This window comes from Suricata suricatta, chromosome 7, assembly GCF_006229205.1.
Source record: "Suricata suricatta isolate VVHF042 chromosome 7, meerkat_22Aug2017_6uvM2_HiC, whole genome shotgun sequence".
NCBI lineage: Eukaryota > Metazoa > Chordata > Mammalia > Carnivora > Herpestidae > Suricata > Suricata suricatta.
The window spans coordinates 14,943,501-14,965,123 of record NC_043706.1 but is presented as its reverse complement, the minus strand read 5'-3'; the positions used below and the strand labels follow the sequence as shown (position 1 = coordinate 14,965,123).

Here is a 21,623-nt window from a genome sequence, read left to right as displayed (position 1 = left end):
AAAGTAATCGAGCCCGGCTGGGGCCGCCGCGAGCCCGGCCCGCGGGCGCCCGGGTCGAACGGAGCGGCTCGGGCCCCGGGGGCCCAACTGGGTCCCCGAGGGGAGCGGTCCCGAGAGTGCCCGAGGGCTGCACAGGCTCTGCTGGCCGCGCTAGCCCCAGACGCGGCGAGGTCCCTGTCCGCCGCCTCCCTCTCTGTGAACCTACTTGCTCTTTATTCTGCACGGGACTTAATTCCTCAACGTTTATCTTGTGGGGACCGGAAACCATTTCTGAAGGCAAAGTCTCCCACTTAAAATAGTGGTCATTTTATTAATTAATTTTATGAAGGACTTAAAGTGAACTTGGAGGGGTACAAGGTGGCGCAGGAATACTAATAAAGACTGGCATATCTTCAAAGAGCAGGAACACGCACTATATGAATACAAGATTATAGAGTGTATTTAGAAAGGGCTTCTGGAGACGTCAAAACATTTTATAGACTCATTAATTTTCATAACAGGCCTCTTTGTTAGGTAGCAAAGAATTATGCACATTTTAAAAACGAAATATTCACTGAGGTCAGCAGAGTCAAAAATAGGACTTCCTACTTTGCAATTCCCAATAGAGTGCTTTGCTTGGTCGACTAATTTGGCAGAACTTGCCAAGTGTTGCTCTCTGACCCATCCTAGCAGTTACTATTTTGTTTTCACCGCTTCCCTTTGTTTGGGTTATCCTTTCCTTAGCTGGCAAAATCGATCTCAACACGTGTGAACTACATGATGTGAATTCTGGTATTTTGTTTGCTTCCAAAGATACTGTGATGGTGATTGTTTGGCCAAATGAGCAAGGAACGAATGGTTTGCTGAGTAGAGAAGTATTTACTTTTTCTTGAAGAGGGTAGGTAAATGATGATTTAATTGAAGGCCCCTGATGTCTGGCCAGAACTAATAAAGTCATTCAGTCTAATTTCTCCCTCAATTACCCAGACAACTTGATGCCCAGTTGTTCTTTAATAAAAATATCTGATCGTTCTAACCTATTGTTTGATGACTTTTTCCAAGCCAATGCACTTTAAATTATGTGATGTCATTGTATTTAAATTGTTCTGGAACTTCCATTTATATTACAGTTAGAGTGAGTTAAATGTAAGCCAAACATTTAAATGTTGGCTAATCCAGGTCAAATAAGTGAGCTCCAAGCCTCATCAAACTTTCTTGAAATAGTCATCAAGTTTTTATTGATGAAGATGTCCTTTTCTCTGTCAGCACACTTAGAAACCATTTAGAACCTCACATATTCTTGGAAAAGTTGAAAGAATAAAAGTATCTTGACATTTTGTTGGAAGCTTTTTAAAGGAGTAACCGGTTGCTCTCCGAACAAGCAACCTCAAGAAATTAATGACTTTCCTTTTGGGGGACAATGCTGTGAAATGACCACTTTTTCATACTGGAGGTGTCAGGAAACACCGATAAAGTCATTTTAGAAAGACACATGTTTGGTGATTCTTATAAAGAGACATAAAGGTATTCATGCCTTGCAACTTATTCCCACCAAAAAGTCAAGACCATGGAACAAATCTAAAATGTGGAAGGGTCTGAGGCCTAAAATTATTCACCAGGAAGTCCTAGTAGATAAATTACAGGAGCAAACTAAATGTCCGGCATGAAAAGCCTCATTGGAGAAATTGTCATATATGCCACTCAATCGATTAGGACTGCAGGAGCACGTTTAGGACATTGGATTGAATTTTTTTTTGTATATAATGTATCCCACTGGGCAGCGGAATTGCCAGAAGGAAGCCAACCAATTAGAAATAGATACTCCTTGGGGTGCCTGGGTGGCTCAGTCGGTTGGACGGCTGATTTCAGGTCATGATCTCGCAGTTCATGGGTTCGAGCCCGGCATCAGGCTCTGTGCTAACAGCTCAGAGCCTGGAGCTTGCTTCAGATTCTCTGTCTCCCTCTCTCTGCTCCTCCCCCACTCACATTGTGTCTCTGTCTCCCAAAAATGGATAAACGTTAAAAAATTTTTTTTAAAAAAAGAAACGTTAAAAAAATTTTTAAAAAGAAGGAAAGAACCACTCCTTTCTGTTAATTTAATCAGTGGGTGCTGGGCACAATTTCAGGCCTCCTCCCTCTAGGCTTCTTGCGCACGGGCACAGTGCAAAGTAAATATTTACTATATGGCCCCTTAAAAATATGACTTTGAAGACATGGAAAAGAGATTATGATGTGCTACGTGGGAAATGACTATACAATATTATACCCTGCCAAAATTGTTACGAAAAAGAGGTAAAGAAGGATGCCTGGGTGGCTCAGTTGGTTAAGCATCTGGCTTCAGCTCAGGTCATGATCTCACAGTTCATGGGTTTAAGCCCCGCATCAGGTTCTGTGCTGACAGCTAGCTCAGAGCCTGGAGCCTGCTTCAGATTCTGTATCTCCCTCTCTCTCTGACCCTCCCCTGCTCGCACTCTCTCTCTGTCTCTCAAAAATAAATTATAAAACTAAAAAAAAAAAAAAAAAAGGTGAAGGAAAAAGAACAAAATTTCTGTAATGGGTAATTATAATTCATGATTAAAAGTAAATTTTAATTATGAAAACATTAGGCTTCTACATAGAGGTATGCATGATAAAAATCCATTAGCCTTAAACTTGTCCATAGTTTGTGCACCTGTTTTCAGTCTTTGCCATGCATTGCTGTAATATCGATGAGTATCTATCTCCTGAGGTTCTTGATAACAAACAATAGGAGCCAGTTCTGGCTCTCTTAAGCAGAAGGAATTTACTAGAAAGATATTGGGTGTTTCTCAGAATTGACAACAGGCCTAAAAACAAAGGCCAAAGGCAGTCAGGCCAGGGCCCCACTACTGGTCACAGCAGCGCCATCAGATGCCACCTCTAGTGCCTGAACTGTCAACTCTCTGACCTCCAATCTTGTCATCACTCACTCAAGGTTCAAAGTCAGTTGGCAAAGCCTAGGTGGCATGATCATGCCAGGGGCTACCTATGGGCAGAGATTCACAGCTTATCCGATGCGTGGGTTATAGAAGCATGAAATTGATCCCCTCAGCTCAGGGTAGCCGTTGAATGCCTGGAGCCCACAGAGCTGGGCTTTTCTGGCCTTGAGCAGCCTCTTTGAGTCCATAGAGTACTTTATACCTCGTATTCACTTTCTTTTTTCTTTTTTCTTTTTTAATGTTTATTTATTTTTGAGACAGAGACAGAGTGCGAGCGGGGAAGGGACAGAGAGAGGGAGACACAGAATCGGAAGCAGGCTCCAGGTTCTGAGCTGTCACAGGGCTCGAACTCACGAGCTGTGAGGTCATGACCTGAGCCAAAGTTGGACACTCCACCACCTGAGCCGCCCAGGCGCCCCTCTTATTCATTTTCTATGCCTGGCATGACATGAAAAAGGTTAGAACACATTGCCCTCGTGGGAAAAGGCCACTGATGCCCAGAGTTGAAGATTTCCCAGTACTAGGAAAGAGAGTCAGACACTGGCCGGCCAGTTTCAATAAATATCCATGACAGTTTCCTTCTAGGTACTGGAAAATGGGATGGCCAAGGATGCAGAGATCCAGAGTACAGCTTCAGGGTCTGTATTAGTTTTCTATTGCTGCTTAGCAGATTACCCCCAAACTTAGTGCTTAAAATAACAACATAGTTTCAGTAGTCAGGAATCTGGCCCAACTTAATGGGGTCCTGTGCATGCAAGCCTGTCAGAGGCATTCGAGGTGTCATTCAAGGCATTCAGCTGGGCGGCCCTTGTCCCAAGGCTTGACTGGGAAAGGATCTACTACTAGGCTCACTCACCTAGTCATTGGCAGGATTCAGTTCCTTGAGGCCATTGGACTAAGGGCCTCAGGTCCTTACTGGCTATTGGCCAGAAGTGGCCCTCAGTCCCTCAGCACATGGGCCTCTCCAATAAAACCGCGTGTGTCACCAAAGTGTGCAAGCCAAGAAAGCAGTGGAACAGAAGTCAGTCTTTTGTAACCTAATCACAGCAGTGCCATTGATCCTTTTTGCCATGATCTGTTTTTTCAAAGCCACTGAGTATATAAGTGATTCTAGGTCATTAGGTCCATCCAGCCCACATTCAATGGGGGGAGGGGGGCATGAGTCTAGCATATGAATAGAGTCTTCAGACGCCAAGGCTGGGTAGACCAAATCTACTGAGGAGGACTTGTGTGCTGTCTTGGCCAGGCCAGGGAGTGGTGCTGGCTAAGATCACAACCTCGGGGATGGGGAGGCTGAGGGTTCAGGGTGAAATGGATCTGCAAAATCACTTGGAATAACGCAAATGCACCATTCCATATTCATGCGTGACCAGAACCGTTATGATTCAGGGTTCATTAATGAAATAAATGTGAAAACCCAAAAGTTATTAAATTTAGAGGAAACTACATGTTTTATTAATCGGTTCTAGAAGGATTTGAACAGAAATCGCAATTTTGGCTTAAAGAAGCTGAGCTAACAAGGTAATCTATTATCAGTCTGATCTTCCTCTTCTGCTTTTTCTAGTCTCCTGGAACTCCTTCCTTTGTGCAAACACACGTTTTTTTTCCCTCCGTGTTGATTTCCATGTTCCCTCTGTTTTCTTGTAGCGCCACCAAAGCACATGCAAGATGGAGTGGCAGCAGGGAACAAAAGTTCCTGCAAAGCTCTGATCTGAAACTTTCTTCCTCTGCACGGTCTCCCACCGAGCTATTGAGTAGGGGTGATCAGGTTCTTGATGGGATCTTAAAATGGGAAGGCTGCCCCAGAATTTCCCTAAGGTCCAGTCAATGCCACCCATCCCACGAGCCTAGAAAATGCTTCTTGGTTAAGTGGATGCTATGTCTTGCAAGCAGCCAAAGGCATGCTGTTTTAGTCCATTTGGGCTCCTGTAATAAAATGCCATCGGCTGATATATCAACAAGCTATAAACAACCAACGTCTATTTATCACAGTTCTGGAGACCAGAAAGTCCAAGGTCAGAGCACCTGAAGATTTAGTGTCTGGCCAGGGCCCTCTTCCTGGGTCATAGATGGTTATCTTCTCCACACAGCCTCACATGGCAGAAGGGGCTAGGGAAGGCTCTGGGATCTCTTTTCCCAGTCACGTGAGCTGCACCCTCATGACGTAGTTCTGTCCCAAATGCCCCACCTCCCGATTCCATCACACTGGGGATTAAATTTCAACATTTGGATTTTGGCAAATAATTAGGAGGGAAGAGACAGGTCAAAGGAAGATACAAAAGACAAAAATAGAAAAAAAAAATAGAAGAGGGGGAACAAAAAAAAAAGACGGGTCCTTAAAGGATAATGGTAAATAGTTGCCCCAAGTGCCAAACATCACAGAGGTCTATAACTTGCCCACACACTGTGGGTTAGCCCCCCTATTTTCCTAAGATATGGGCTGCATTTCGGCCATTATTTATTGGGTATCTCTTACATACAATACACAGTGCTGAGCAGTGCAGGGACATTTTTAGAAAAGGGGGGTTGGGGGAGAAATCTTGAAGTCCTTGCCTTCAAGGGGTTTGTAGTCTTTTGAGAAAGAACATTGCTTTTACATAACCAGTTTTTCAGATTAAGTATGAAAAGTGCTGTAGGGCGCCTGGGTGGCTCAGTTGGTTCAGCTTAGGTCATGATCTCACATTTCGTGGGTTCGAGCCCCGCCTCAGGCTCTGTGCTGACAGCTCAGAGCCTGGAGCCTGCTTCTGAGTCTGTGTCTCCTCTTCTCTCTCTCTGACCCTCCCCTGCTCACACTCTGTGTCTCTCTGTCTCTCAAAAATTAAAAAAAAAAGCTCTCTTCTTGCCGCTTGCCATGCCAGCCGAGCACTCGCCTGCGCCCCCTCGTAACCATGCCTGGCAGAATTGAAGAAATCAAGGACTTTCTGCTCACAGCTCGGCGAAAGGATGCCAAGTCCGTGAAGATCAAGAAAAATAAGGACAACGTGAAGTTCAAAGTCCGATGCAGCAGATACCTTTACACTTTGGTCATCACAGACAAGGAGAAGGCAGAGAACCTAAAGCAGTCGCTGCCCCCAGGTTTGACAGTAAAAGAGCTGAAATGAACTTGGCACACTGATTTGAGCTATATTAAAATTTTAAAAATTAAAAAAAAAAGAAAAAAAAAAGAAAAAAAAAGAAAAGTGCTGTAATAGAGACAAAAAGCACCACAACTATCCTTCTGATATCCTAGAAAAGTAATTCTCCAGCCCAACCCATACTTATAAGGAAAATGAATTTATGTCTCGATCCGAGTTTCTTTGTACCTAGTTACCGCATGGCCATAATCAATCCACGTGGTTTTTTTATTGTAATGGTCCTCAAAGAAGGTGCAAGGTGTAATTTGCCATCTGAATATAAGAAGAAAGTAATTTGGTGAAGCAATTTATTTCACAGTTCACGATTTCCTTCATCACGGCTGTATATCTTGTTATGCTCAGTAATTAATTTCTTAAACCTTTTTGTTTGTTTTCCTTAAGTGTCTCTAATGATATGCAAGGAGAAATATGCCAAGCAATATGTGAGGCTTTTTACAATCATAATATCTCAAAGATGTCAGAACATCTGTATTTTTTCAAAAGTCTTTTTTAATGTTTTATTTATTTTTTGAGAGAGACAGAAAGCACAAGCAGGGGAGGCGCGGGGGTGGGGAGACAGAAGATCTGAAGTAGGCTCTGTGCTCACAGGCTGACAGGAGCAACACGATGCGGGGCTCGAACTCGGGAACCGTGAGATCAGGGCCTGAGCTGAAGTTAGCCGCTCAACTCACTGAGCCACCCAGGTGCCCCTAAAGCTTTTATTTTTTAAGTCATCTCTACACCCATTGTGGGCTCGAGCTCACAACCCTGAGATCAAGAGTTGCATGCTCTACCGACTGAGCCTGCCAGGAGTCCCCTTTTCTCTTCCTTTTTTTTTTTTTAATGTTTTATAGAATATCTGTATTTTTAAAAGCAGCATAAACAGTTTCAAGTACTTCTTTAGTAGTTTTCTGCCTCAGCTTAAGTCAGTTTACTTTACAAATATTTAACTTATATAAATAGATATCAGTTATTTAAAGGAGTGGCTTTATCTGGGAATTACTGGCCTCAGTCCTGTGGTCACCAACCATCTCAGCCCTCACGTGTGCTTTGTGCCACTATCCTCCGAAAACTTCCCATAGACAATTGATCTTTAGCATTCCTTTTTTTTTTTAATGTTTATTTATTATTGAGAGAGAGAGACAGAAACAGAGTGTGAGAGGGGGAGGGGTAGAGAGAGAGGGAGACACAGAATCCGCAGCAGGCTCCAGGTGCTGAGCTGTCAGCAGAGAGCCCAACGCGGGGCTCAAACTCACCAACTGTGAGATCATGACCTGAGCCGAAGTCGGACGCTTAACTGACTGAGCCACCCGGGCGCCCATGATCTTCAGCATTCTTAAGAGATCAAAGACCTTTCTAAATCTTTACACTCCAAATCCCACCATAGTGTATAGCATGCCACCCTATAAAATTCACTGCGTATCATGAGAGTAATCTACAGAGTTAGAGCACAGCAAAGCTGTAGTGACAGGTGGGTGTCGTGTGACTACTCAGTGACCGAGTTCATATTTCCACGTAGGGCTCTAACCTCATTGCACGTGTGATGCACGTTGTGTAGAGGTATGGTTGTGTAGACACACACACACACACACACACACACACACACACTGTCATTCACCCCAAAATAGCACCCCAAAAGATGTCCACCTGTGAACCTGTGAAGATTACTTTATTTGGAAAGAGGGTCTTTGCAAATATGATTAAGGAGGGGATGAGGTTATTATGGGTGATTATGGTGGGCCCTAAATCCGATGGCAAATGTCCTTAAAAGAGAGGCAGAGGGAGATTTCAGACAGACCGATAACAAGACACACAGTCAGAAGGCCCTGTGAAGGGGGAGCAAGGGAAATGTAGTCACAAGTCAGGGAATGCCAACATCCCCTGGAAGCCGGAAAAGGCAAGCCCTGGATCTCCCCTTCCAGAAATGGACAGAGTATAGCCCTGTCCATGCCCTGATCTCTGGAATTTCTGGTCTCCAGAACTGTAAGAGAATAAACTTCTGGGTTTTGTTTTAAAGCTTTTATTTATTTGGGGGGAGGAAGAGAGAGCTGGTGCACACGTGCGAGAGAGAGAGAGAGAGAGAGAGAGAGAGAGAGAGAGAGAGCGAGAGAGCACACGAGCAAGCATGAGTAGGGGCGGGGCAGGGGGAGAGGGAGAGAGAACACCGAATAAGCTCCGCCTGACGCGGGTCTCAAACTCATGAACCGTGAGATCATGATCTGCGCCGAGATCAAGAGTCTAACGCTTAACCAACTGAAACACCCAGGCTCCCCCTAAACTTCTGTTGTTTTAAGACACCAAGTTTGCAGTCATTGGTTACAGCAGCCTAGGAAACTAATGCACACATATAGTTCAAACTTATTAGGCTCTGGAGGGGGAGTTGTACAAAGTTGTTAAGAAGATTAAGCATACTGTGTGTCATGGACGTCAGAGTGTTCCATTAACACGTTTCCCTCCTCAAAATGGCGGTGCTTCTTATTGGAATGTACCTTGTCTGTCTCCATAAGGCAAATCTAAGCTCACTACTTGTCTTTGTAAATTCGTAGCTTAGCCTCATTTCTCTTTTCCCCTCTCTCTCTCTCTGGGTTCTGACTGCATTCCAGTAAAGGAAGGGGTTATAAGCACTCTGGTTTGATGGAAAAGTAATTTTATGATTGGGGTATGAACTGAAATGGCTCTTCCACGGAGCAGAAGCATAAATGCTGCAAAACTACCTTAAGGACACTATTAGAGGGTCACCTCGGCTGCCACAGCTCAGAGCTATTACTTTTTAACCATTAGATGCCTAATGTCATGTGTGTCATGCTTTAACGACTATCGAAAAGTCTGACCCCATAAGGATAACTTTGTAGGACAGGACAGGTGTCCTCTATCACGTTTCCTAGAAGCAGAGCCTGAAATGGGGTTTCTTTGTTCTCTATTTATTTTTTTAATCCCAGTATAATTAATGTACAGTGTTATGTTAGTTCAGGTGTATGTATAATAGAGTGATTCAACGATTCTGTTACTCAGTGCTCATCATGATAAGTGTATTCTTTTTTTTTTTAATGTTTATTATTTAGAGAGACAGAGTGTGAGCAGGGGAGGAGCAGAGAGAGGGGAAGATAAAGAATCTGAAGCAGGCTGCAGGCTTCCAGGTGTCCCCACAGAGCCCGACGCGGGGCTCAAACTCGTGTGCCTGAGATCATGACCTGAGCTGAAGCGGGATGCTTAACCAACTGAACCACCCAGGCACTCCAGTGGGAAGTGTCTTCTTACTCCCCTTATTTCACCAATGCTCCCTCATCCCTCCTCTGGGAACCACCAGTTTGTTCTTTATATCTACGAGTCTGTTTGTATGTTTGTCTCTTTTTTCTTGGTTCATTGAGATGGGGTTTCTGATGCAAGTGGTTTTTCGAGATGGTGCTCTCAAGTGACATGTGTAAGCGGATAAGGGACGCAGGAGAGGGCCGGGGAAGAAGTCAGGCAAAGATGAGTGTCCAGTGACGTCTGGCTGCTGTCTGACCCCACAGGGAGCCCTGAAGTATGTGCGACACTGCACTGCCCCATCTTGGGCAGGAGTCCGGGACTTTTATAACTTGTATTCATCCCTCATTAGCTGCAGACCAGCTCCCTCCCTGGGGAAGCATGGCATCCTGGCATCTCTGGGCAGGGAGACTCCCTGCAGGCAAGGCCAGGTCTCTGGAGACGGACGTGGTGCTGCTAGCACTCCCAGAAGCCTGAGACCAGTAAACCGACGGTGACGGACACTGGTCAACATACTAATAGCATTTAGGGACATGTGTGCTCTGCTCCGAATCGCATTTCTGATCACACAACTGATCGATTCTTCTTCTTTTTTTAAAATTTTTAAAATGCTTTTATTTTTGAAAGAGAGAGACAGAGTGTGAGCAGGGGAGGGACAGAGAGAGAGAGGGAGACATATAATCTAAAGCAGGCTCCAGGCTCTGAGCTGTCAGCACAGAGCCTGACGTGGGGCTCGAACTCTTGAATCGCGAGATCATGACCTGAGCTGAAGTCGGACACTTAACCCACTGAGCCACCCAGGTGCCCCATATTTCTTTTTTGTTAAGTGTTTATTTATTTATTGAGAGAGGGAAAGCGCGCATCAGCAGGGAAGGGTCATACAGAGAGGGAGAGACAGAATGCCAAGCAGGCTCCACACTGTCAGCACAGAGCCCGACACAGGACTCGAACTCACGAACCATAAGATCCTGACCCGGGCCAAAACCAAGAGTCAAACACTTAACCCACCCAGTCTCTCAGGAGCCTCAAGGGTCATCATTTCAATGAAAAAGTATGCCATAAGAGAACTCACAAAAAGAAAACAAACAAACAAGCATGTTTGCATTACTGCAAAGTTGGAAATGAACAAGCCTTGCAAATCATATTAGGAAGATACCATCAGCAAACACTTCCAAATTTTAATAGGAATGATCTAGGAAGAGCGTCTTTTGCAGAGAAATCTGTTTTTAGGATGCCCCTGGGAGCAGCCACACAGCTGTGAGTGTGTTCCGCTGTGCTCAGTGCCGACCTCACATTGTGTTTATTCTCATGGCCTTCATGGCCTTTTCCACTCTTCGTTGGCCACACGAACGTCTGTCTATGTCCGTGTGGTTTATTTCAGTCTGTAAGGTCCTAGTAGACCCAGGTCACATCTATTTATTGTTCTCACGTGTTGCACAATCTTCTGCTTAATAACTACTTCTTGTCGATGATGCAGCGTAGAGACGTGACTATTTGCTTTTTGATGACGGCAGCGATATTTTACTCAGTGACTACCCAGGCTTTAACTGTATGACTCAGGCATCATCCAAACAGGATGTGCACATCTAGATCCCTTCAGGAGCCAGACAGATCACGCAGAAAGGTAACCCAGGTTAGGTTCCAAACAATACTGAGCCGTGGGGACCGCAACAGATAGAGAGTGTAAAGAAATCAAAATCACAATGTTTGAAATACGACGTGGGCCAGACGAAACAGTTCTGTGGGTCAGATCTGGTTCATGGGTGAGGAGTCAGTGGCCTAAAGGCAGCTCGGAATCCAGAGCTGGGAATCCAGGCCAATTACAGATGTCTTGGAGGTGCTCTGCCGCCTCACGTCTGCCTGGCTCACTGAGGAACCACAAAGCGCTGTTATTTGCCTCTGCCCACCACTGCTGAGTGGGCGCGCCAGATTTTCAGTCATGCCACCCTGCTTGTAGAACCGGATCTAGAGATCCTGATACGCTTCCCGGCTTGCCAGGAAAATCTGAGTGATAGGTGCCAACCAGGAGAAACATCTTCAAAGAGCCCCATTCCTATATCCAGTACCTTCTCCTTAAATACTTCCCGATGCTACAGACAAGCTAGTGTCACAATCTTTTTTTAAAAATGTTTTTATTTATTTTTGAGAGAGAGAGAGAGAGAGAGACAGCGTGAGCAGGAGACGGTCAGAGAGAGGGGGGACACAGAATCTGAAGCAGGCTCCAGGCTCTGAGCTGTCAGCACAGACCCTGATGCAGGCAGGGCTCGAACCCACGAACTGTGAGATCATGACGTGAGCCCAAGTCGGATGCTTAACCGACGGAGCCACCCAGGCGCCCCCATAATCTTTGATTCCAGGTCTTTATAACTACCTCATGGTTTTCATTTTCAGAATGACGTTTTTCACAGTTTGATTAGGATGCACAGATTACATGCGCTAATAGAAAGTGTTGGCGAGAATGTGGAGAAATCAGAAAACTCACACTCTGCTAGCAGAAACGTTAAACGGGGTAGCCCTCATGAAATACGGTCTGGTGGTTCCTCAAAAGATTAGTTACACAAAGAGTTACCATATGACCCAGTGATTCTACCGCTGTGTAGACACCCAAGAGGAATGAAAACATGTCCACACAAAAGCTTGTACCAGCAATGCACAGCAGCATTATTCATAATAGCCAGAAGGGAGAAGCAATCCAGATGCATATCAATAGATGAACAGATAAATAAAAGGTAGTATATCCATACCATGGCACATCACTCAGCAATAAAAAAAAACTGAAATGAGCTGAATATCTCATTTCTTATCAAACTTTTAATTCACAAAGTTATTTATATATCTATCAACACATGACTTCCTATTTTATTCAATAGGTTCCTAAACCACCACTATCAGCATTTATTTTGATGCCTAAAGTCCCCCCTTATTTGGCTAATGGGTCCTGTTGACACATCCCCATCGTTCTCTGAGGATTTTCTTCCTCTCCAGCACAAGAAGATGTTCCAGGATCATCTGGTACCTTCTGTGCTACAGCCTTGGAATGAGCCATTTCTCCGAGAAGCCACAGTTCCTCGTAGTTGGAAATGACAATTGAAGAAAATCTGGGCCCGAGGTGTACTTATTGCTATTGGAGTGTTGCTGTTCTTAATCCTTCTCAGTAAAAGCTAAGGTACATACACTACACACGCTAGTTATCTATGGCTGTGTAATAAATACCACACACGTAGCAACTTAAACCAACACACACTTACTATCTCACAACTTCTGAGGTCAGGAATCCTGGCATGAATTAGCTGGCTCCTGTGTTTTAGGGTGTCACAAAATATCTGTATGGGGTTGTGATCTTATCTGCAGACTCAGTTGGGGAAGGACCCCCTTCTAAGCTCATGTGGTGGCAGAGAGCCTCCATTTCTTGGAGGCTGTCCGGTGAAGGCTGCCCTCAATTCTTTGCCTTGTGGACTTCTCTACAGAACCACTGACAATACAGCAGCTTGCTTCATCACATAAGCACAGAAATGACATCCTAGTCACTTTGCCATATTGAGTTGGTTAGATGCAGATCATGGGTCCTGCCACACTCCAGGGGAGAGAATTACACAAAGACATGAGAACTAGGAAGGGTGGATCATTGGGATCCTCCTAGGAGCTTTCTACTATGATTACCTTATTAAGTGACAGAGGCAAGGGGACTATCTTGTCCATCTATGACAATACATATATGCATATGTACATATATGTTTACATTTATTTCTATCCATCCATCCATCCGTCCATCCATCTATCCTATCCATCTACCTCTTCTATCTTGAAAATCATGCTTCACACTATTTTATCCACTTCCAATGCCACATCCCACTGTTCATTTTTGTTTTCTTCCTTTCCATATTTCTAACGCTCTTTTCCCAATAGTGAGAAATGTTCATATATTCACTCTGTCCATTCCTTACCTCTTCTGCCACTCCTTCTCCATCACAGATGCTTTCCCCTCTCCTCGGGCTCTGACGTCCTGTGCCCGGCTGTTCGCACGAGAGGACACCTCGGTCATCATGCTCAAACTCTGACATACACGGAGCCGCTCTGTATGTGGATGGCGTCTCACCCCCAGAGGTGCCTCCCCTTTGCATAAGGCCCTCTTCACCTTGCTTAGGATCTGACGTACCACAGCCAACCCTCTCCCCCTGCACGTGGACGTCCAGACCCATCACCACTTTAGGTCTCTACCATTTGGGAAGGAAGGGGAGGCAAAGGAAGGAAAAGAGCACATTTCTCTTTCATGATTCCATTTTTTCCTCGTGAACTACAATTCATCCTCCCCTCCTTCCAAAGTTGGGAGAGTAGGTACAGAACGTTCCCTGAACAGATGGTGTAAAACGTAAGTGGCTATTCTATAAATTTGCAGCCTATTAGCTGCAGTGTAAGGAGCTCTGATGGGTGAAGCAGCAGAAAAAAACTATAAAGGAAGGACAAAGGGATACAAGCAAGCACAGCTCTTTCATTCTACCTCCCAGGCTTTGTTCGAGCTCACCTATTTTCTAGTCTGCAAGGCCCACTTTTCTGTCCTTTGCATTAGTTCAATTCTCACTCAATGGTCAACTCCTGAGCTTCATTCTTCCACAAAGACCCTCACTAACTGGATCCCAGCCATTTTATCCCCTTTTAAAATTCCAATCCATACTCGTGTCTCTGTCACCACATTGTAGCGCTTGATTCTATATAACCTTGATCGCTAGTTCTTTTATGCATACATGTCTTTTATCCCGAACTAGAGAGTGAGTTCCTTAAAGATATACTTCACAGTGTCTACCACAGGCTTGTTGAGCGATTGAAAGCAGCCACTCTGTGTAGGCACATGAAATCAGGCTGGAGGGGCGCCTGGGAGGCTGCCGGTTAAGCGTCTGACTTCGGCTCAGGTCATGATCGCGTGGTTCATGGGTTCCAGCCCCGCATCGGGCTCTGTGCTGACAGCTCAGAGCCTGGAGCCTGTCTTCAGATTCTGTGTCTCCCTCTCTCTATGCCCCTCCCCTGCTAGCTCTCTGTCTCTAAAAAAATAAACACTATGAAAAAATTTTTCTTAAAATATTAAAAAAGTAAATTGGGCTGGAAAGGGACAGATGGGAACCTACCAGAAGAGTACCCACTAGGTAGTACATCTCATATTCTCTTGTTTAGTTCACTCTCTTAAGAAGAAGGCAGGCTCAGCATTGAAATGTTCAATAAATATGGATTGAATTATAATTTAGTGCATACATAACCACAATTCTCCAGAATACGCAGGGCCCCAGAAGCCATGTACCTTGTATTCCCCCTGCTCCAAATGGATGACCAGTGACATCCAGACCAAACCCGAGGCACGACTCTATTTATATGTCTGTTTTTTGGGATCCTGTACGTAACACAAGCCCCACAATTTAGAGGAGTCCCCCTGAATGTGGTGCCCAATGATATTCATGAACCAGCTGAAGAGAGGGAGCCGAGGGTAAGAGGTTCTTCTGATATGGAGTCTGAGTTAAGAAAGGCAGCCTCCTCGGCTGCAAAAGAAAACAGTAAGATCAGTTTCCGAGTGGGACATGTACCCTCTGTCTACTGTGTCACAGCCACGTTGTTTTAAGGTGTGGCCTCTTGTAGATCCTTCAAAGCTACTTGGCAGATGCCGCGACACGTGACTGGAATTTCAAACATTTATAAAAACAACTTAGAAGTTTGTCTTACAAAATCCCTAGTTACCGCGGTGGGAGTGGGTTTTACTCATCCTCACAGAAGGTTAACGAGGCTGACCAGTCACTAGAAAGCCTCAGACCTGGAAACGCTTGTCAAGTCTTCCCTGATCCCCTTGATCTAGGACTCAGCGAGGTGACCCAGTCCCAAAGGGGAACCTCACGCGATCCCAAAGTGTGGTGTGTGTCCATCCCGCCGCTGCTGGGGTGACAGCCCCAGACCCACTCTGGGGCACTGCTGGGCACGGCTCCTTTAAGGGGTGGAAGCAAGAAAGAATGCGTGAGGCTGCCAGGGCAACATGTGAGCCTGGTGGAGAGCTGGGAGCACGTGAAGAGGGAGAAGCGAACCCTAAAACAGCGCTCTTTCCTCTTGGCAAAAACAAGGGACAAAAGACACCCCGGAGGAGAAAGAGATGCTATTTTTAGATGCGACAGTTCCAGCCACTTTTAGAGGATTTTCCCGTCGAACTGCAAATTATGTGTGTTTTTCTCTTCTTAAATAGAACATTTGAGTCTAGTTCTAGAAAGTGATTGAACCCACACGCGCACACGGAGGCCACTTGCCCACTTAGTTGGCCAGGGGATGGCTGAAGAGGTCAAGGTGGCTTTGTGACGTTGGCATGTGTGGCAGGGATCATCACAGCTGCCTCCGAGAATCCTCCTGCTCCTTCTCAACACCGAAGAGAAAGGCTGTGGTGTTTTAGGACCCGGGTTAGCCCTGGAAGGAGCTGCCCCTTGAGGTTCTCCTTGTCCTTTGTTTGATCAATGACTCTCCTGATTAGGAAGAGACCCCATGGAAAGGGAGCTGGACAGTAGCAGACCGTGTAAATCGACTGGCGAGCTCCCGAGCGGTTGGAAACATTCCCTATCTGGGAAACCGGGAAGCTTATTTATGCCCAAGAGAGATTCTGTGTCGAATTCTTTCAGTTACCAAATACCCCCAATTATTTTGGCGATACCTCTGAGTCTTTAGTTATCAGGTTTGCTTAATTTAAGTTCCACTTGTATTTCATCAGATGGTTGTTGTAAAACCCTACAAACCATCGCCTTTTCATTTGCGAGGCCGGGTAGGTGGCTGGGTAGGTGGCGGAAAGGGGCTTGAACTCTGGAGTCAGACCTGACTCTGATCCACTTCTGCCCCTAAATCCCTGAGTCGCCACAGACAGGCTCTCTGGCCTTCAGTGTCTGCATCTGCAAAATGGGGGTGGTGGTATTTTTCCAACCCCACAGAAGACCCTGCGATCTTCAGTACATTTCTGGCCCAAGGTAGACCCGCCAAGAAGAAAAGAGACGATGAATTTTGTTAATTGCAGAGTCAGAAGCCTCCAGAGGCTGCACATCACAGAAGTTCATTGGCTCTGACCTAATTCCTGCCTGGGCTGTGGAGGGGGACCAGAAGCTCAGAGATCTCAGGATTCAGAGGATAAACTGCATGATTTTTGACCTTCAAAATCCACGGGAGATGCAAAAGGATGATTATAGTATGATTCCGCTTAAATGAGGAACCTGGAAGAGGCAAATTCATAGAGACAGAAAGTGGAATAGAGACTGTCAGGGGCCAGAGCTCACGGAATTTGTTTCATAATAGATGCAGGACTTCAGTGTAGGATGATGGGAAGTCCTGGAGACGGACAGTGGTGACGGTCACACAACCGTGCGGCTGGACCTAACACCCCTGAAATGTGCATTCAAACATGGCTAATCACACAGCATCAGGGACATACTAATCAAAATCACAATGAGATACCACCTCATCCCTGTCACAATGGCTAACATGAACAACTCAGGCAACAACAGATGTTGGCGAGGATGCGGAGAAAGAGGAACACTTTTGCACTGCTGGTGGGAATGCAAACTGGTGCAGCCGGTCTGGAAAACAGTATGGAGGTTCCTAAGAAAATTAAAAATAGAACTACCCTATGACCCAGCATTTGCACTACTAGGTATCTATCCAAGGGATATAGGTGTCCTGTTTCAAAGGGACACATGTGCCCCAATGTTTATAGCAGGGCTATCGACAATAGCCCAAATGTCCATCGACTGACAAATGGATAATGAAGATGCGGTAGAGGGGCGCCTGGTGGCTCAGTCGGTTAGGCCTCCGACTTCAGCTCAGGTCATGATTTCACGTTCATGGGTTCAGGCCCCGTGTCAGGCTCTGTGCTGACTGCTCAGAGCCTGTGCCTGCTTCTGATTCTGTGCCTCCCTCTCTCTCTGCCCCTCCCCACTCATGCTCTGAATCTCTCTGACTCAAAAAAAAAAAACATTAAAAAGAAGATGCGGTAGATATATACAATGGAGGATTACTCGGCAATCAACAAGAATGAAATCTTGCCATTTGCAACTACATGGATGGAACTAGAGGGTATCATGCTAAGCGAAATGAGTCAGTCAGAGAAAGACATATGACTTCACTCATATGAGGACTTTAAGATACAAAACAGATGAACATAAGGGAAGGGAAGCAAAAATAATATAAAAACAGAGAGGGGGAAACCTAAGAGACTCTTAAATATTGAGAACAAACAGAGGGTTGCTGGAGGGGCTGTGAGAGGAGGGTGGGCTAAATGGGTAATAAGGGTCATTAGGGAATCTACTCCTGAAATCATTGTTGCACTCACTATATGCTAACTTGGATGTAAATTTAAAAAATAAATTAAAAAAATTTTAATGGTTAAAATAGTCAGTTTTTTCAGGTATATTTGACCACAATTTTAAAAATGGGGAAAAATCCATTGGAATGAAGCAAATCAAGATACAACCAATCATGAAATACCATATAACTGTTAGAAAGAAGGGGGTAGATGGGGCGCCTGGGTGGCTCAGTCAATTAAGCATCCAGCTTTGGCTTAGGTCATGATCTCATGGTTCATGGGTTCAAGCCCTGTATTGGGCTCTGTGCTGACAGCTCAGAGCCTGGAGCCTGCTTCAGATTCTGTGTCTCCCTTGCTCTCTGCTCCTCCCCCACTCACACTCAGTGGGTTTCTCTCTCAAAATAAGTAAGCATTAAAAAAATTTTTTTTAAAGAAAGAATGGGGTAGATTTTATTCTACTGACATAAAAAGACGCCCGCTACAAAAAGCAGCTGTAAACCACACGTGTAGCATAGTGCCAGCCGGTTTTTTTGCTTTACTCTTACTGGCTCATCCTATTTTTGCCACACCCCTATGATGTATATATGATTGTCATCACCCCATTTTGCAGATGCAGAAACTAAGGCACAGCGAGGTGGGGTGCCTTGCCCAAGGACACAGATCTAATAAGTGGTGGAGTTAGAATTTGGACCCGGCTCCAACTATCTGGCTCCCAAAGTCTGAGTTCTTGACTCTTCAGCATCATCTTCCCCTGGGAGCTGTTTATATATGCAGGTTCTCTGCCCCCCCCCCCCGCCCCCCGCCGCAGACCTACTGGATCAGATCTGCAAGGCACTGAGATCCATGAAGAATTGGTGGGCACCTCAGAGCCTCAGGGGACTGAAGCCCAAACCACCAGGCAAAACTTAGTGCCTGTTTGACTAGAATAATAAATGTTAATATATGCACAGGTAAACTTTACTCAGAATTCTGTGGACTTTGGGTTTTTTTTTTAAACTGAGCAGTTTATTTTAGAAACTGGACACACAAAAACTCTGCATTAAATTGGCTATAAACCAGGCTCCATCCTATCTTATCATTGGCTTAAGAGGTATTTTGTCAGCTTAGAAACGTGTTTCTCTTGAAACTCCTGCCTACCACCTTCCAAACTCATTCTTTAACAATATAGTAAAACCTTATCAAGTTGAACTCAATTCTGAGTTGAAATGTATTCATTTGGAATATGGTGAAGTCTTGGAGAAACCTAAGAAATTGTTTAGTACATAAATTGTCAAGCTAGTCAATAGACGTGTAAGGGGGCGTACTTAGTTGACTAAATAAATCCAGCCCAGCCCCTTGTTTAATTTTAAGAATTTCAGTACGTTAATGGGTCTTGACTGCAAACAAGACCTTGACATTCGTTAGAAGAACAGGACTGCTTCTGGATCAACATTCTGATAGTACTTTAGTTGGCTGGATGTAGTTTAATGCGCTAGATCTAATTTCTTAGAAATGATTCTCTTATACACTTTCCGAGTAATGTAAATTCTACCCCCTTTTCGCACACCTCCCCTTGCAACTGGGTTGATCAATGCACTTTTTATCGTATCAAGTTTTGAATAGAGTAGTATGTAGTTAGCATGAGTTTTATTCAACCCTGAGCTGAGGAAGCATCATTGACAGCTTCACGCCTCCGTTTCTGCAGCTGTAAAATGGGTATATGAGGGGTGACAGGCAGGGCCAGCATAGGTGGCTGTGCAGACGGAGAGCAGCGCAGGGTTTGGGCAGGGGTAGCCGTCACAGCCTGCACAGTTGTAGGCTGCTGCTTTGTTTCGAGGGTTCCTGAGAGGATTATAGGAGCTGATAGACACGGATCAAGTGAAATCCTGCCAAGTGCAGAATAAGCACTGCTTACATATTTGATGATTTTAACAGAATAGGTCTTTGTTTTCATGTTTATTCATTTTTAGAGAGAGAGAGCAAGGGCAGGGGAGGGGCAGAGAGAGGGAAAATGAGAATCCCAAGCAGGCTTCATACTGCTGGCCGGAGCCTGCCATGGGGCTTGAACCCACGAACCATAAGATCACGACCTGCACTGAAATCAAGAATCAGACTCTTAACCGATGGAGCCACCCAGGCACCCTCAGAGTAGGTCTTGATTCAAGGGATTCTTGCCCTCAAATAAATATTGCATTGAATGACAAGAGAAATAAACTTGGAGAGTATAACGTGCTTTCCTCGATCAAAACCACTGAGATGGTAACCAATTAATATATTCTCCCACTAAGAACATTCAGGAAACCCACCTATAGAACAGGAAGGAAAGGGTGATGGACACAGAGGCGCAGTCGCTGGGAGGAGTCAGGGGCTGGGGCCCTGCAGGCTCTCAATCCCAGCTCTGCCATCACCAGCTCTAAGATCTTCCCCCTTACCTTAACCCCTTTAAGCCTCAGTTTCTTTATCAGTGTAATGGGCAGAATGATGGCTGTCAGCGGGGTAGAAGGAGGCAGGCCCGCAAGCACTCACCGCTGTCTTGGGCGCTAGCCATCTCCCAGCAAGCACCTGCTTGCTGCTTGCTCATGGTCTCACTGGCAGCATCATTATTGCGTCAGAGGCGACTGTCCGCGTTTTCCACTTTGCCTTCCTCTTCCCCACGTGCCTACTTCTTGCCAGGGGCTCTCATTCCCACCACTGTGATGTCCGCCCATTGTTTTCTCCTGCCTGGAATTTTCTCTCTAGCATCTGCTCTAAACCCCTGAGTTGAACCCAGGACAAGACTGATCTCCTGGAAACAGGAAAGGCCGAGAGAGATGGAAGTCCATTGAGATGACTGAGCAGCAGTTAGCTTTCGCTCCTATCCCTTAGGAATGACAAAAATGACAATATATATCATGTCCTCACGATGTAAAATGTGGTTTGGTCCTCATCATGTCATATATAAATATCCTCAAATATAAAAAATGTCCTGGGTTTTTCTTTGTTTCATATGTAGCTATTTCTTGCATCTGAGCTTTAAAATAAAAACTCTAGAGGCGTCTGGGCAGCTCAGTTGGTTGATTTTGGCTCAGGTCATGATCTTGTGGTTTATGGAATGGAGCCCAGCACTGGGCTCTATGCTGACAGCGTGGAGCCTGTGTGGGATTCTCTCTCTCTCTCCCTCTCTCCCTGCCCTCCCATAAATAAACATTAAAAAAATAATAAAGTATAAACACTGATTGTTGCCCCGCTTAGTAAATTTTAAAAACGGAATTTGTAGGTGCATCTGGGTGGCTCAGCCAGGTTGAGCATCCGGCTTCGGCTCAGGTTGTGATCTCATGGTTTGTGGTTTGAGCCCCGCGTCGGGCTCTGTGCTGGCAGCTCAGAGCCTGGATGGAGCCTGTCTTTGGATTCTGTGTCTCCCTCTCTCTCTGACCCTCCCTTGCTCATGCTGTCTCTTTCTCTCAAAAATAAATAAAACATTAGAAAAAAAATTTTTAATGGAATTTGTGAAAACAATTATTTATTCATTAAATGAGTCTTGCTGGACATGAGAGCATGATAAACATAGTCTCAAAGAGATATGAGGTAGAGATTGGTCCTCAAGGAATTTATAGCCTTTTAAGAAAAACATAAGGCATAAGGCAAGGTCGCCTGGGTGGCTCAGTCAGTTAGGCGTCTGATTTCGGCTCAGGTCATGATCTCGCGGTTCATGAGTTCAAGCCTCGCATCGGGCTCTGTGCTGACCGCTCGGAGCCCGGAGCCTGCTTCCGATTCTGTGTCTCCCTCTCTCTCTGCCCCTCCCCTGCTCACACTCTGTCTCCCTTTCTCTCAAAAATAAACAAACATGAAAAAATTTTTTTAAAAACCACAAGGGAATGACAGTTACACAGCAGGTGCTGGGGACTAAGAACACATTTGAGGTTTGGGGAAAAAAAGTGTCATGTCCAAAATATCAAAAGACAATGACAATATCAAATGCATATGTAATTGAATGTCTACAAAATGTACCATTATATCACCTGCATTCAAGTTAATTACACTAAAGTGATCACACGTGAAGACAGC

General features: G+C 45.1%; 1 pseudogene; it reads left to right on the top strand.

Annotated features, from left to right (window-relative positions):
* Positions 1-5,808: 5,808 nt before the first annotated feature.
* On the top strand, positions 5,809-6,052 carry LOC115296738 (annotated as a pseudogene).
* Positions 6,053-21,623: the final 15,571 nt, after the last annotated feature.